Below are 13,480 nucleotides of genomic sequence, written 5' to 3' on the forward strand. Positions count from 1 at the left end.
ACAGCCATCTTGAGTGGGGAGAGTTAGAAGATGGGAGAAGTTTGGAGTCTCCAAGGATTGGCCAGAGCACATGGGAGGAGCCAAGTCTTAGGAAGGAAAAGATTTCAGCTTCTGTGAGAGTTGAGAACTGGGAGCTGGTGTGCGAAGAAGGATTTTTTGAAACTGGGTTTTCAGGGAAAGAGTGTCTGTGTTAGACAGTGCTGTGAGCTGACAGGAAAAGGTCAGACAGCAATCTGATTTATTGTGGGAGTTAGCACAAGAGATTAGCTCTCTAGGCTGGTTTTTTTTTTGTAGTGTCGGGAGCAACTTGAAAAACTGCAAGTCACTTCTGGTGTGAGAGAATTGGCCGTCTGCAAGGACGTTGCCCAGGGGATGCCCAGATGATTTGATGTTTTTATCATCCTTGTGGGAGGCTTCTCTCATGTCCCCGCATGAGGAGCTGGAGCTGCTAGAGGGAGCTTATCCGCCCCTCCCCGGATTTGAACCTGCAACCTGTTGGTCTTCAGTCCTGCTGGCACAGGGGTTTTATCCACTGCACCACCGGGGGCTCCTCTAGGCTGGGTTATTTAGCAGGAAGAACTCTAGGGAAGAGGTAGCTAATAACTCAGGGGACTACCTAGGATAGGTTAGTCAGAACTCATTACTATTTCTCTGAAGTAGAGTGAGGGTTTTTGTTGCTATCAGTCAGAACTGTTTGGTTAGCTCCGTCTGTAACTAAGTGAAGAAACTTGTTCAAGCAACCATCAAGCTGAAGTACTTTTGTAACAAGTCATGCTTTTTGTACCTCTCAGAAGTAGTTCGTTGTCTGTTTTTATAAATAAACCTTGTTCTGTTTTAACTTTCAAAAGATCTCTACTTTGTATCATTCAATCATAAAGCATTTGTGATAGTTCCAGCATTTTAACATCTTGTTATTACAGAAAAGCCTCTTATCAAACAGTTGTTTGGGAACCAAGGGAAAAAGCAGTGTTGGCAGGAGTGGGAAAAGTTTACCTCAAATACTCATTTTAAAATCCTAAAACTACTTAGGTTGGTGGCAGCTTTAATCCGCAAGAAAGCTTAAAGACAAGCAGTGATCACTCTACCAATACACATATCTAACATCATCTCACTACCATATTGGAGGCACAGGGGTGGGATCTTTGAAGAAAGGAAAATATCTGGGGAAGATCCATCCTGCCCAGACATAATACTAATAAGCCTCCAGCCTCGCATCACTGGCTGTGATATAATCTTTTACAGTGGTGTTCAGATGTGGGATTGATATATAGTATATACATTATAATTGGTGGCACGCTGCGTGATTTATAATAATAGTATATCACGATCTTTTATAAACTCCCTCTGTCAGCTCTAACTCCCCATGTGGGGTCATGAGAGAAGCCTCTCACAAGGATAGTAAAACAAACATCTGGGCGTTCCCTGGGCAACGTCATTGCAGATGGCCAATTCTCTCACACCAGAAGCAACTTGCAGTTTCTCAAGTCGCTCCTGACACGAAGAAGAAGAAGAAGAAACCATAGCCATTGCTGTCTAGTCACACATGAAATCAGCATGACTCTTCGCTGGATTTGCTTCGGATTGTAAGTACTTGTTGCTGGTGAGGAACCAATGATTAAAAAATCTTCCTTGGTAGAATGGGTCCACTTAAAACAATTTACAACTATGTAGTATTTCATCTGATTTTCCATTCTTCCAGGATTGACAGACATTAAATATTTAGGCAACAACAAATAATTCCAGCTTTTTCACACAATGCTGTTTGAATGGATGGCACTTGAATGAGGAGGTGATGTCTTTCCTCTTAACGGAGCAAGTTAATTTAATAATAGTAGTAACCATTATAATTAGCCTCATGTCATATAGAAAGCAGGTTGAGTTGACTCCTGGACCATACCATTTAGGGTGGAGGTAAACAAGCCTATTCCTAAAAGTTTCAATTCATAACATTATATTTGCCCTCAAAAGAGAGGTCTTGCATATTTCTTCTTGATGTGAAATACTGTATCTATTTGCACAATAGTCAGCATTTGCCAATTTGTGAAAAGGAGGTATGACATTTCCTTGCACATACGCAAGACAAAGTGGTGAAAGCTTTCCACTTTCTCGGTGTAATTATGCTGCTTTTGGCACAGGGTGGTTCTCCTTTGCACAGACAGGTTTTGTTGGTGCATAAACCTTATCATCCAACTATGACTTGCCTTCAACCGAATTGGGGGAATGACATGTTTGCGGGCTTCCTCTTGTGCTTTGCTTTGCAACATCTCATAGGATACACAGCAGCCATCACATAGGCAAACACCTCCTCATCAACTTGAGGAAACTTGCCTGTTTTGGGACTAAATGCACACCAAGTAAGGGTGATTTTCTCAAACTTGTATTTCACTTGACACCAGTCACACACTAACTTCCCATTTAGAGAACTGCTGCAGTTCTTGGAAGAGATGGCTTGGAACTGGATGGGCAACCAAGCAAGTGAGTGTGTAGTTGAATGAGTATGTAGGAAGGTGGTTTTCAGCACCCACTCTCCCACCCACTCATCACTCACTCACTTGCTCATGCACTCACTCATTCACTCACGCATCCATTCTCAGACCATCCCCTTTCAGAAATACTGCTTGAAGTGGATGGGTGACTGAGTGAGTGTCTAGCTCAGGCATGGGCAAACTTTGGCCCTCCAGATGTTTTGGACTTCAACTCTACTGGCTGTTGGGAATTATGGGAGCTGAAGTCCAAAACACCTGGAGGGCTAAAGTTTGCCCATGCCTGATCTAGCTGGCTGGCTGGCTGGCCGGGTGGGTGGATTGGTGGCCAAGTGAATGAATGAGTGAAGAAAGCATGTAAGTTTTTGGTTGGGCGAGTGGATGGATTGGTAAATCAGGGGTGCAACCATTAATGAAGGAAACAAAAATACCATTTTGGAACCCCCAAAAAGGGGGATATGACTATTATGTGATTACAAGTATTATACGATGTTTGAAATTTTGAAGCACAAAATACTTATGTAAGTTCCCTTCAAAAGTCATTAGACAATTTTGTCCAATTTTTTTTTTTTGGTCAAGAGCGATGAGAAACTGCAAGTTGTTTCTGGTGTGAGAGAATTGGCTGTCTGCAAGGACATTGCCCAGGAGATGCCCAGATGATTTGATGTTTTTATCATCCTTGTGGGAGGCTTTCTCATGTCCCCGCATGAAAAGCTGGAGCTGATAGAGGGAGCTTATCCGCCTCTCCCCGGATTTGAACCTGCAACCTGTCAGTCTTCAGTCCTGCTGGCACAGGGGTTTTATCCACTGCACCACTAGGGGCTCCTCTAGGCTGGGTTATTTAACAGAAAGAACTCTAGGGAAGAGGTAGCTAATAACTCAGGGGACTACCTAGGATAGGTTAGTCAGAACTCATTACTATTTCTCTGAAGTAGAGTGAGGGTTTTTGTTGCTATCAGTCAGAACTGTTTTACCATCCTGTGGGAAGCTTCTCTCATGTCCCGCATGGGAAGCTGGAGCTGACGGACAGGAGCTGACCATGTTCCCTGGATTTGAACCGCTGACCTTTCATCAGCAGTCCTGCCAGCACAAGAGTTTAACCCATTGTGCCACTGGGCCATGTCCAATGGAGTTAAAAGATTGAGGAAGCAAAGTTGTGCCTGTGGCGCTGTTGGACTTGGCACATGCAGATGGTCATTGCACAGTGCCACTTGTGTGTTCCTGCATGGGAGGGGGTTATTCAGGTTGCTCTTCTGGTCTCTTCCAACTGCAGCATTCTACAAGGTGTCAGATGAAGAGAAATGTCTTGCAGGCTATCCTGCAGAAGATGAAACATATTTGTTCTCTTGTTTCTATACAGCAGTGGTTCCCAAACTGTGTTCCTTAGAACACTAGGTTTATGGAGGTTCCATTTTAAAAGCTTTAAAATCTTTTTAAAATCTTATTGAAATTCAATATACTTCTGCTTTAAAACTGAACAATGTCCACCTATCGATGCAGATCAGGCTCTTAACTTATGAATACACCAAAAACAAATACTGGATGCCAAAATTGTAATCCTTGTTTAACCACCTTATTTTCCCCAGCAGATGGTGCCATTGTCTGCTCTGCTTCTTGTGGTCTTCTGATCAGTTTCTCCTTGTGTCTCATGTTTTTTCTTAAACAGGTTCAAACCCTTATTTTTCATTCTTTTTGTATCCACAATTTGACAAACTCAGGTTTCCCTACGATTTTCTACGTCGTCCAAGGTCAAATTCCTCTAGTCATGACTGAGTCCCTTGACATTTTTAGAAAGAACAGCTCTCTAGGAATCTCTTCAGTCCCCTCAATGCAATTCTGTGTTCAGTTTCCAGCAGAAGCTGACCATTGATTCATCCTGGAAGACCTGCATGCAGATCCTAGGACAAACCATGATTTGTTGTGATGGGAATATTCCTAGCCTGTTTCAGCCCAACTCTTCTTGTGCTGTCGCGCGCTGGGCCTATGACAATGTCTGTTTATAGGACGTGCTTTCTGTATGCCTCAGCTAAAGAGTCCCTTAGGTTTCCCAAAACAAAGTTCTGTAGAGTCTCAAAGTAAGTCCAACAAAGTTCTTTATTAAGGCTTAAATCTTCGAACAAATGAATAAAATGCCATATAATCTTGAAAAACTAGTAGCTTTCTCGATCTGCCGACAAGGGACAGGCAGCTGCTTGACAAACTGTTCCTATCTTCTTTAGGGAAACCTTCCGACCCTTCCTTGGGCAATCTTTCTTAACCTTGCTGGCGTGAGGCCCCAACTCCCGGCTCCAAGCTGCGTTATGGATAGCCTGAGTGGTCCCTTACCAGGCAATGGTTGCCGCACATCTGCCAAGCTTGCGTCCTTTTAGTTTCTCCACGAAGGCTGTGGAACTGCAAAGCTGTAGAGGTTTTCCTTTTTCCCCAGCAAAAGCTGGCTGTAGATCTATATCTCTGGCCCCAGCAGAGCTATAAGATCTATTTCTTTAACCCTGGCAGAGCTGTAAGAAGCGAAGCTTTTTACAGGTGGGGTAGAGAAAAGCCCACACGTCCTACTGTAGGGCTCTAAACTGTGAGACTGAACTAAAAGTACCCTTTTCCCTCCAAACCTGGGGAAAAGGGTGGGTCTAATGGTGATTGATAGGTTGTTGGCCCTATGACTACAACCTGGGGAAAGCTACCCAATTGCAAAAAAGCATAGCTTGAATAGATTCATGCAAATTAACAGTGCAAGAAAAAGAATAAAATCTCCTGGCACAACTGTGCCAGCACACTTCTCATTCTCCAGTGCAGCTGCTTCCATTTTTATTAAAGTCTGACAAATTGTGGTTCATTTAGTTATGATTCTATGAAAAATCAAACTCTCATTCATGAAGCTCGCTCTCCCCCCCACCCCCTCCCCAGGTTGTGGTTAAGAATCTGGTTCAAATCCTTACTCAGTAATGAAGTTCACATTTTCACATGTGATTCTCTCAGCTTAGCCTACCACAGATTACTGTGAGGATAAAATGCACCAAGGTCAGGATCTTGTTCTGTGTTCGGAGAGAATAGATTTACACCAAAGTGGAACTCGTATTGGATATACTGGATCATATCGTTTTGCAACACTTCATGGTTGTCTATTGCACAATAGTGCCATTACTCCCAACCACTAAATGAAATGAAGAATTGGGGAACCTCCAAGAAAAGAAAACCATTTGTGCAATGTTTGCACTGCCAGCACACTGCTTGTGCCAACTTCTCAGAAAGTACAACTGCCTACATAATGACATTTAGGGCAGAACAGTGTAGTTCACCAGCAGAATCCTATCACAATGTTGAGTGATTTCAGCTCCGCAGGAACCACAGTTTTGGATGCCCGGTGTGTCAAGCTCCCCAAGCATGTCATGGGTATGGGAAGGAAAGAAAGTGTGTGAGTTGGGAGTTGATGGAGTTGACCAGAATAGGACAGTGGGGTTTGACTGACCATACAGTGGGTACTGAGGGTGCTGGCACACCTTGAATGGGATTTCCAAGGGGTGGGTCGAATTTGGCAATCAGTATAAGGAAACGTTCCCAGGAATAAACAAAGATAAAATCTGGGTGGAAAGCCCATGGCTCTTCCTAAGTCTTCCAAGGGATGTGTCTTCCAGGGAATTGTGAAGAGATTGTGGTTATTCCTAAACTAAATGCTGAACCATGCCCTGAGGTGAGGGATGTATATGTAGTGCTTGTGAAACTTGTGACAAGTTCACTGAGCAGTCACCTGAAACAAGAAAAGGTCATTGTGGGCTTTATTGCTAGCACTTATGGGACTGGAATGAAAGTTTTTCAATAACATGATAGCTCTGAGGCAAGTAGGTGTCTTAGCTAGATCAGTCCTGCTGTCCAACTTGTAAGCTACAGAGAAAGACTCCCTCTGACCCCAACCTCTCAAGTGGATAAAACAAGCCCACCCATCCCATTTGTGCCATTGCCGCACAGCCTATCCAGTTAAGTGACAGATTCTCTGGCAAAGAGTCGTAAAAGAACCTGCAAAAACGACCAGCTTATCGAGATTTCTTTTAGCCTGTGAAAGAAAAAACAAATGTTTGATCCTTCCCAAGGAAACTTGTTGCATTTCTATGAATACAAATTTCCTGTTTCCTGGCAGGGGGTTGGACTCGATGACCCACACGGTCTCTTCCAACTCTGATTTTATGAGAGTGCCAAGAAGGACGTGATTTTTTATCCCTCCTTTGCCAATCCATTCATCTGCATGCAATTCCTAGTCACCTGAAGTGATTAGGTAAGCACTTCTTTGCATCACATTTGCATCACAGGCTTTTACCCTGACTGTTCTGTCCTGTTCCTATTTTTTTTCAAAGTAGCATAGATTTCCTTCTTTCCACGACAACCTTATGAGGAAGGACACACTGAGAGAAAATATCAGTTCATGCCCCCACCCCAATTGGGTTTTATGGCTTAGCAGGTACTTGAATGTGGACCTCCCCAGATCCAGACTAATGCTGTAACCACACAACACTAGTTCTTGTGTATATGCTTGTTGTTGTGTAACAGAGACAGGGAAGAGAATGTGCTAAGGGTGTGAGTGTGTGTATTTGAGGGAGACCTCAGCCTCTCACCTATCACCAGTTTGCCATTCCCAATTTCCTGCTGCACACCAAGATTAGAAGACTCAGCGGAAAAGAAAAGTGGACTCCTAATGACCATTAATGGCTCAAGTGTATCACTCAACTTGCATACCTGTACCTCGTGAAGTCGGATCTGGTCAGGGTGGTCCATGCCTTAGTCACCTCCAGATTGGATTACTGTAATGCATTCTACGTGGGGCTGCCCTTGAAAACGGCCCGAAAATTTCAATTGGTACAACGGGCGGCAGCCAGGTTACTAACTGGTGCTTCTTACAGAGAGGAGTCAACCCCCCTGTTTAAGGAGCTCCTCTGGCTGCCCTTCATTTTCCGGTCCCAATTCAACGTGCAGGTTCTTACCTACAAAGCCCTGAACGGTTTGGGACCTGCTTACCTTCGTGACTGCATTTCTGTGTACAAACCCACACGATCTCTTCGATCATCTGGAGAGGCCCTGCTCACGCTCCCACTTCCTTCGCAGGCGCGATTGGTGGGGGACGAGGGAAAGGGCCTTCTCGGTGGTGGCCCCCCAACTCTGGAACTCACTTCCCAGGGACATTAGACATGCCCCAACGTTGGCAGTCTTTAGGAGGAGCCTGAAAACGTGGTTGTTCCAATGTGCCTTCCCAGAATAAGGAGAACTCTCAGCAATATGTTCTAACAATGCACTTTAATACTGACTTAGGATGGACTGCATTCCCTCATTTCTCTCCAAAAAATCTTATCCTAGTCATATTTTACCTTGTTCACGTCAGCATATTTTCAATTTTAATCTATTAGATTTGGCCCTGCCATTTTTAAAATTGTTTATGTAACTATTGATTGTTTTTTGTTTATGTGATTTATATGATTTGTATTTTATTGATTGTTTATTGATGTTGTGTTTATTGATGTTTTGTTTGATGTACTTTGGGCTTGGCCTCATGTAAGCCACACCGAGTCCCTTGGGGAGATGGTAGCGGGGTACAAATAAAGATTATTATTATTATTATTATTATTATTATTATTATTATTATTACCCTCCATTCTGCCAACGAAAACTAGGCTATGAGTGGCCAAGTAACACTAGAACAGAGATTTCAACCCCATTTTCATTGAATGCCACATCAACCTTATAATTGCCTTCAAGGGGCTGTTAAATCTGTGGATGGAGATTCTCCGGAGACAGAGGACCAACTATAATAGTGATCAGTGCTCTTTAGTTTTTACCTAATTTGAGCCCCCCAGATGTTTGAACAGCAACCCTCATCACTTTTGAGAATTGAAACCAAACAGAACTTGTGGCTCTGAGGTTGGAGAAAGGTTAAATAACATTTTAACACCAGACATTATTTCCACAAGTCTTGTATCTAAATTCAAACCCCATTTTCCTAACTGAACAGAACAAACTTGCCTTTCCAATGCTCCTGTATCACAACTCCCATAAGCTCCAGTCATGAGGAATACAGAGGTGATAGTCCAACATCTGGAGGGCTACATACAATTACGGGACAGGACAGATTTGGCCTGTGGGCCTTGAGTTTGACATGTGTATTAGAAGGTGGTCAAAATAGAAAAGACTTTTTAAATGAGGAAGAGCCTGAACTAGAAGTGGCAGCTGTTTGTTTTTGCCTGTGCTTCCTGGGAGGGAGAAGGCTTCATCTCTTTCCCTCTTGATGAGTTCAGTGAGTGCAAACTACTTTTACACTCTGAGCTCTGTTTGCAATAACTGAAGAAAGTTGAGGATAACACAGGAAAGTGGCAGAAAGGAGAGAGAAATTAGTACATTTTAAACATGGCTGAAGAAGTGGACTGATGGAGGGTTACGGTTCCTGCCAAATTATGACAGTTGGAATGTATGAAATTGGCATATTCCACATTTTGCAGGGCTTGATGGACATATATTACCTTGAATTTTTGCCCTGAGATTTCCTTTGACAGAGCAGATACAGTAAGTATGGAAAAATATTCATGTTGTCTGTTTGAATATTTTGAATGGTTGAAGGCAACCAAAGTGTATAGACTGGGTGGGACAAAGGGACTATTATTGCTGCCTGACATTCCTAGCAAGAGGCCTTCTGCTGGCACGGTAGTGCTAGGAGATTTGAACCTCTTTTTCTTGCACTGCTTAGTTTGAATGAATTTATTTAAACCACACATTTTGCAATCAGGTAGCTTCCCCAGGTTGCAGCCATTGGGCCAGCAACCTGGCAATCATTGTTAGAGTCTTTAGACCCGCCCCTTTTTCCCGGGGTTTTGGAGGCAAAGGAGGACTTTTGTTCAGTCTCACTGTTTGGAGCCTAACAGCAGGATGTGTGGGTTTCTCTATCCCACCTGCACAAAGGCTTCACTACTCACAGCTTCTGCTGGGGGGGGGGGGGTAAAGGAATAGTTCCACAGCTTTTGCTGGGGGGAATACAGCCAGCCTTTGTTGGGGCAACAGGACAGTTCCTACAGCCTTCGTGGAGTAAAACTAAAGGACACCTTTCAGCTTGGAAGATCTACAGAAATCTTGTCTGGTAAGGGACCACTCGGGCTATCCATAAAGTAGCTTGGAGCCAGGAGTAGGGGCCTCACACCAGCAAGGTAAAGAAATATTGCCCAAGGAGGGGTCAGAGGATTTCCCTAAGGAAGAAAGGAACAGTTTACCACCAGCTGCCTGCCCTTGATGGCAGATTGAGGAAGCTACTGGTTTTCCAAGGTTATAAAGTGTTTAATTCATTTGTTTGAAGATTTAAGCCCAAATAAAGAACTTTGTTGAACTTATTTTGTATTGGGAAACCTGAGGAGCCCTTCAGCTGAGGCATCCCGGCGTCCCGTTGGGCATACAGAAGGCACGTCCTGTAAACAGACATTATTTCAGGCCCAGCGTGTGACAGCACAGGCCTCGATCAGTGAGAAAAGCAATAGTGTATGAAGGAGGAGCAGGGGTGGGAAACCTGTACAGTAATAAGTGCTAACAAGAGACAAATGTAAGGGAGAAAATAGCAGCAAGGCCATAAAATTAATGGCCGAGAGACAGGCCCACAAAGGCTCCAAGAGGCCTGGCAGGAAGCTATTCTCATCACTGCAAGTAACACATTCCAAACTGGCCATAAAACTCCTCAGATGGCACATCTTTCCCAGTTCAGGAAAATGTCAGGGTACCCGGAGAGATGATCCCAGTAACACTTTGCATAGAGAAACAGAGCATGGCTAGAATTTGGGGTGGAGGGATCTTTGCTTGTGTGTTCCACAAGTGTTAGGAATCCTACTCCACGGACCTCCTTCACCCCCCAGAATTGAAATGACTGAATGGAAAATTTCCTAGAAACTTTACTCTGATTTGTGTGAGAAAAGTGAATGAACGTAGGCTCACGGAAACAGCCTGGTTGCTCTGTTTACTCATTTCCCACGCAGATCTACTTCAATATGCAGCCTTCCCAATCTTTCTCAAACCAGAGATCCTGTGGGATTTGGGGACTAACACTCCAAACATCCCCAGACTATGCTGGTCAGATAATGGAAAATATAGTTCAATGCACCCGGAGAGCACTGGGTTAAGGAAGTTCTGTCTACACTGAGCAGTAGTACCTTGTTTCCCCAGAAATAAGAGCTACCCCCAAAACCCTTCTGTTCAAGGAGCTCCACTGGCTGCCATTCATCTACCGGACCCAATTCAAGGTGCAGGTTCTTACCTACAAAGCCCACCTACCCTGCGTGACCGCATCTCCATATATGAACTCACACGATCCCTTCAATCATCCGGAGAGGCCCTGCACTCGATCCCACCAGCATCGCAGGCGCGATTGGTGGGGATGAGAGAGAGGGCCTTTTCGGTGGTGGCCCCTCGACTCTGGAACTCACTCCCTAAAGACATCAGACAGGCCCCAACTCTGGCAGTCTTCAGGAGGAGCTTGAAGACGTAGCTGTTCCAGTGTGCCTTCCCGGAACAATGATATCATAGCACTTTGTCCTCCAAAGTACTTTACATTTCTTTAGGTCTGCTAGTATACCCTTACAAACACCTTATCTCCTTTCGTCCATGTCCCAACATTATTTCCAATTTTAACTTTACATTTGGCCTTCCCACTGTTTTTAATTGTGTGTTGTCTTAGTGATAATGTTGTATATTTTATTGCCTATGTTTTGTTTTATTTTTTAATTGTGTTGTATTGTTGTTTATTGTCTGTATTGTGATATTTGGGCTCAGCCTCATGTAAGCCGCACCGAGTCCCTTGGGGAGATGGTAGCGGGGTACAAATAAAATGTAATAATAATAATAAAATAATAAAAATAAGCCCTAGCATAATTTTTGATGCTTGAAATATGAGACCTACTTAAAAAACCAAGCCCTAGTTACAGTTCATTTAAAAAGTCAATTTGGAAAAACAAAACATCCCCTGAAATTGGAAAAATAAGACATCTTTTGGAGCCAAAAAGACCTTATTTTATTTTAGGGAAACAGTAGTTCTTGGTCAGTTGTTATGGTCCAACTTAGGGCGTCTAGCACTACTAGCCAAAAAAACAAAACACAACAACCACACACAGTGCAGTCGTTCCACTTTTTCCTCCCTAACTGGTGTGTAGGTGTCAGTGTTGCTAGGTTTTTGAAACAGAAAAGTCTGTTAAAATTCGTGACATGTCGGGTTGACATACAGGAAGGAGATTTTACTATGTTTGGGTTGTGCTTAAATACCCAATGAAAATATTGATTTCTGTTTCCTTAATCATGTGTCCTTGTGAAATGTGTGTATTGTTCATTTTTATAGACAATGTAACGCACATATTTATGTCTTTATGAGGGGCTTTTACAAAAAATGAAATCCAGTGATTCCATATAAAAGGAAAGGCTTTCGAACTATCAAGTAGACATCCTATATAACAGTGTTTCTCAACCTTCCTAATTGTGACGGCGCAACTGGCGCCACCTGTATGTAAAACTTTAAGTTGCAAAGGTTTGAACTGTTGTAACATGTCCATGTAACATGTTGTAACATGTAACTGTTGGGGAAAGTGGAAGGTAAAAGGAAGAGGGGCCGACCAAGGGCAAGATGGATGGATGGCATCCTTGAAGTGACTGGACTGACCTTGAAGGAGCTGGGGGTGGTGACGGCCGACAGGGAGCTCTGGCGTGGGCTGGTCCATGAGGTCACGAAGAGTCGGAGATGACTGAACGAATGAACAACAACAACAACATGTCCAGACTTGCCTGGTTACCTTGTAAATGTATAGTTGAATTGATTGGTTATCTACAGCTGTCAAGCAATGTTGTTTTACATCAGTTGGCTTGCTCCTCCAGCTCAATTGTTTGGCTCCACCCCTTCTTAGGGAGAAAAACAACACTTTCATTTTCATTCTTACCACCAAAAGCTCAACAGATGGACGTGCAAAAGGCCTTGGTCAAGTCATTTCTTACCACCAATTCTCAAGTTTATACCCTTAGGATTCATACTTCATGCCCAGCTCATCTGGACAACATTGAGGAATCTTAAGCGCCTTCAAACCAGTCTTTTGGCATCAAGAGGAAGACTTTGTGCCTTCAATATAGGCAATTGGACTGGGGTTTGGAGTGTTTTGACCTCATAGCCATTGAGAAAGAGGGAACTTGGAAGCTACTCAGCTGGAAAACTCTTTGAACCCAAGACAACCAGAGACTGTAATGTATTTTTAAACCCTTTTTGGAACATCAAGTTTAATGCCTCAGAAAGATAACTCTCTGTAAACAATAAAGCCTATTTCGAGTTATCTATAGTGTCTTGTTGATCCTCGAGAGTTCTAATTCTCTAAAGGAAGGCAAGAAGCAAAAAGTTGCCACGTCCTTGTTTTTTCACTAAGAACTATAGTTCCGCAGGCAGAGACAGCACACTAATGCCACAACCCCTTAATACAGTTCCTCATGTTGTGGTGATCCCAACCATAACATTATTTTTGTTGCTACTTCATAGCTGTAATTTTGCTACCGTTCTGAATCATAATGTAAATATCTGACATGCAGGATGTATTCTCATTCACTGGACCAAATTTGGCACAAATACCCAATACGCCCAAATCTGAATACTGGGGGGGGGGGGGGGGGGTGATTTTGTCATTTCGAAGTTGTAGTTGCTGGGATTTATAGTTAACCTACAATCAAAGAGCATTCTGAACCCCACCAACGATGGCATTGAACCAATTTTGGCACACAGAACTCCAATGACCAACAGAAAATACTGGAAGGGTTTGGTGGGTATTGACCTTGAGTTTTGGAGTTGTAGTTCACTTACATCCAGAGAGTACTGTGGACTCAAACACTGATGGATCTGGACCAAACTTGGCATGAATACTCAGTATGCCCAAATGTGAAGACTGGTGGTGTTTGGCGAAAATAGACTTTGACATTTGTAAGTTGTAGTTGCTGGGATGTATAGTTCACCTACAATCAACCCGCCA

The 13,480-nt window shown here is 43.3% G+C and overlaps 1 long non-coding RNA gene across 1 annotated transcript; it reads left to right on the top strand.

Moving 5' to 3' along the window:
• Positions 1–9,449: 9,449 nt before the first annotated feature.
• LOC137097567 (uncharacterized) lies at positions 9,450–12,796 on the top strand. Its single transcript, XR_010910268.1, has 2 exons — positions 9,450–12,031; positions 12,255–12,796. It is a non-coding gene; the product is annotated as an uncharacterized lncRNA (long non-coding RNA).
• The last annotated feature ends 684 nt before the right edge of the window (positions 12,797–13,480 follow it).

This window comes from Anolis sagrei, chromosome 8 (genome assembly GCF_037176765.1).
Source record: "Anolis sagrei isolate rAnoSag1 chromosome 8, rAnoSag1.mat, whole genome shotgun sequence".
NCBI classification, from domain to species: Eukaryota; Metazoa; Chordata; class Lepidosauria; order Squamata; family Dactyloidae; genus Anolis; species Anolis sagrei.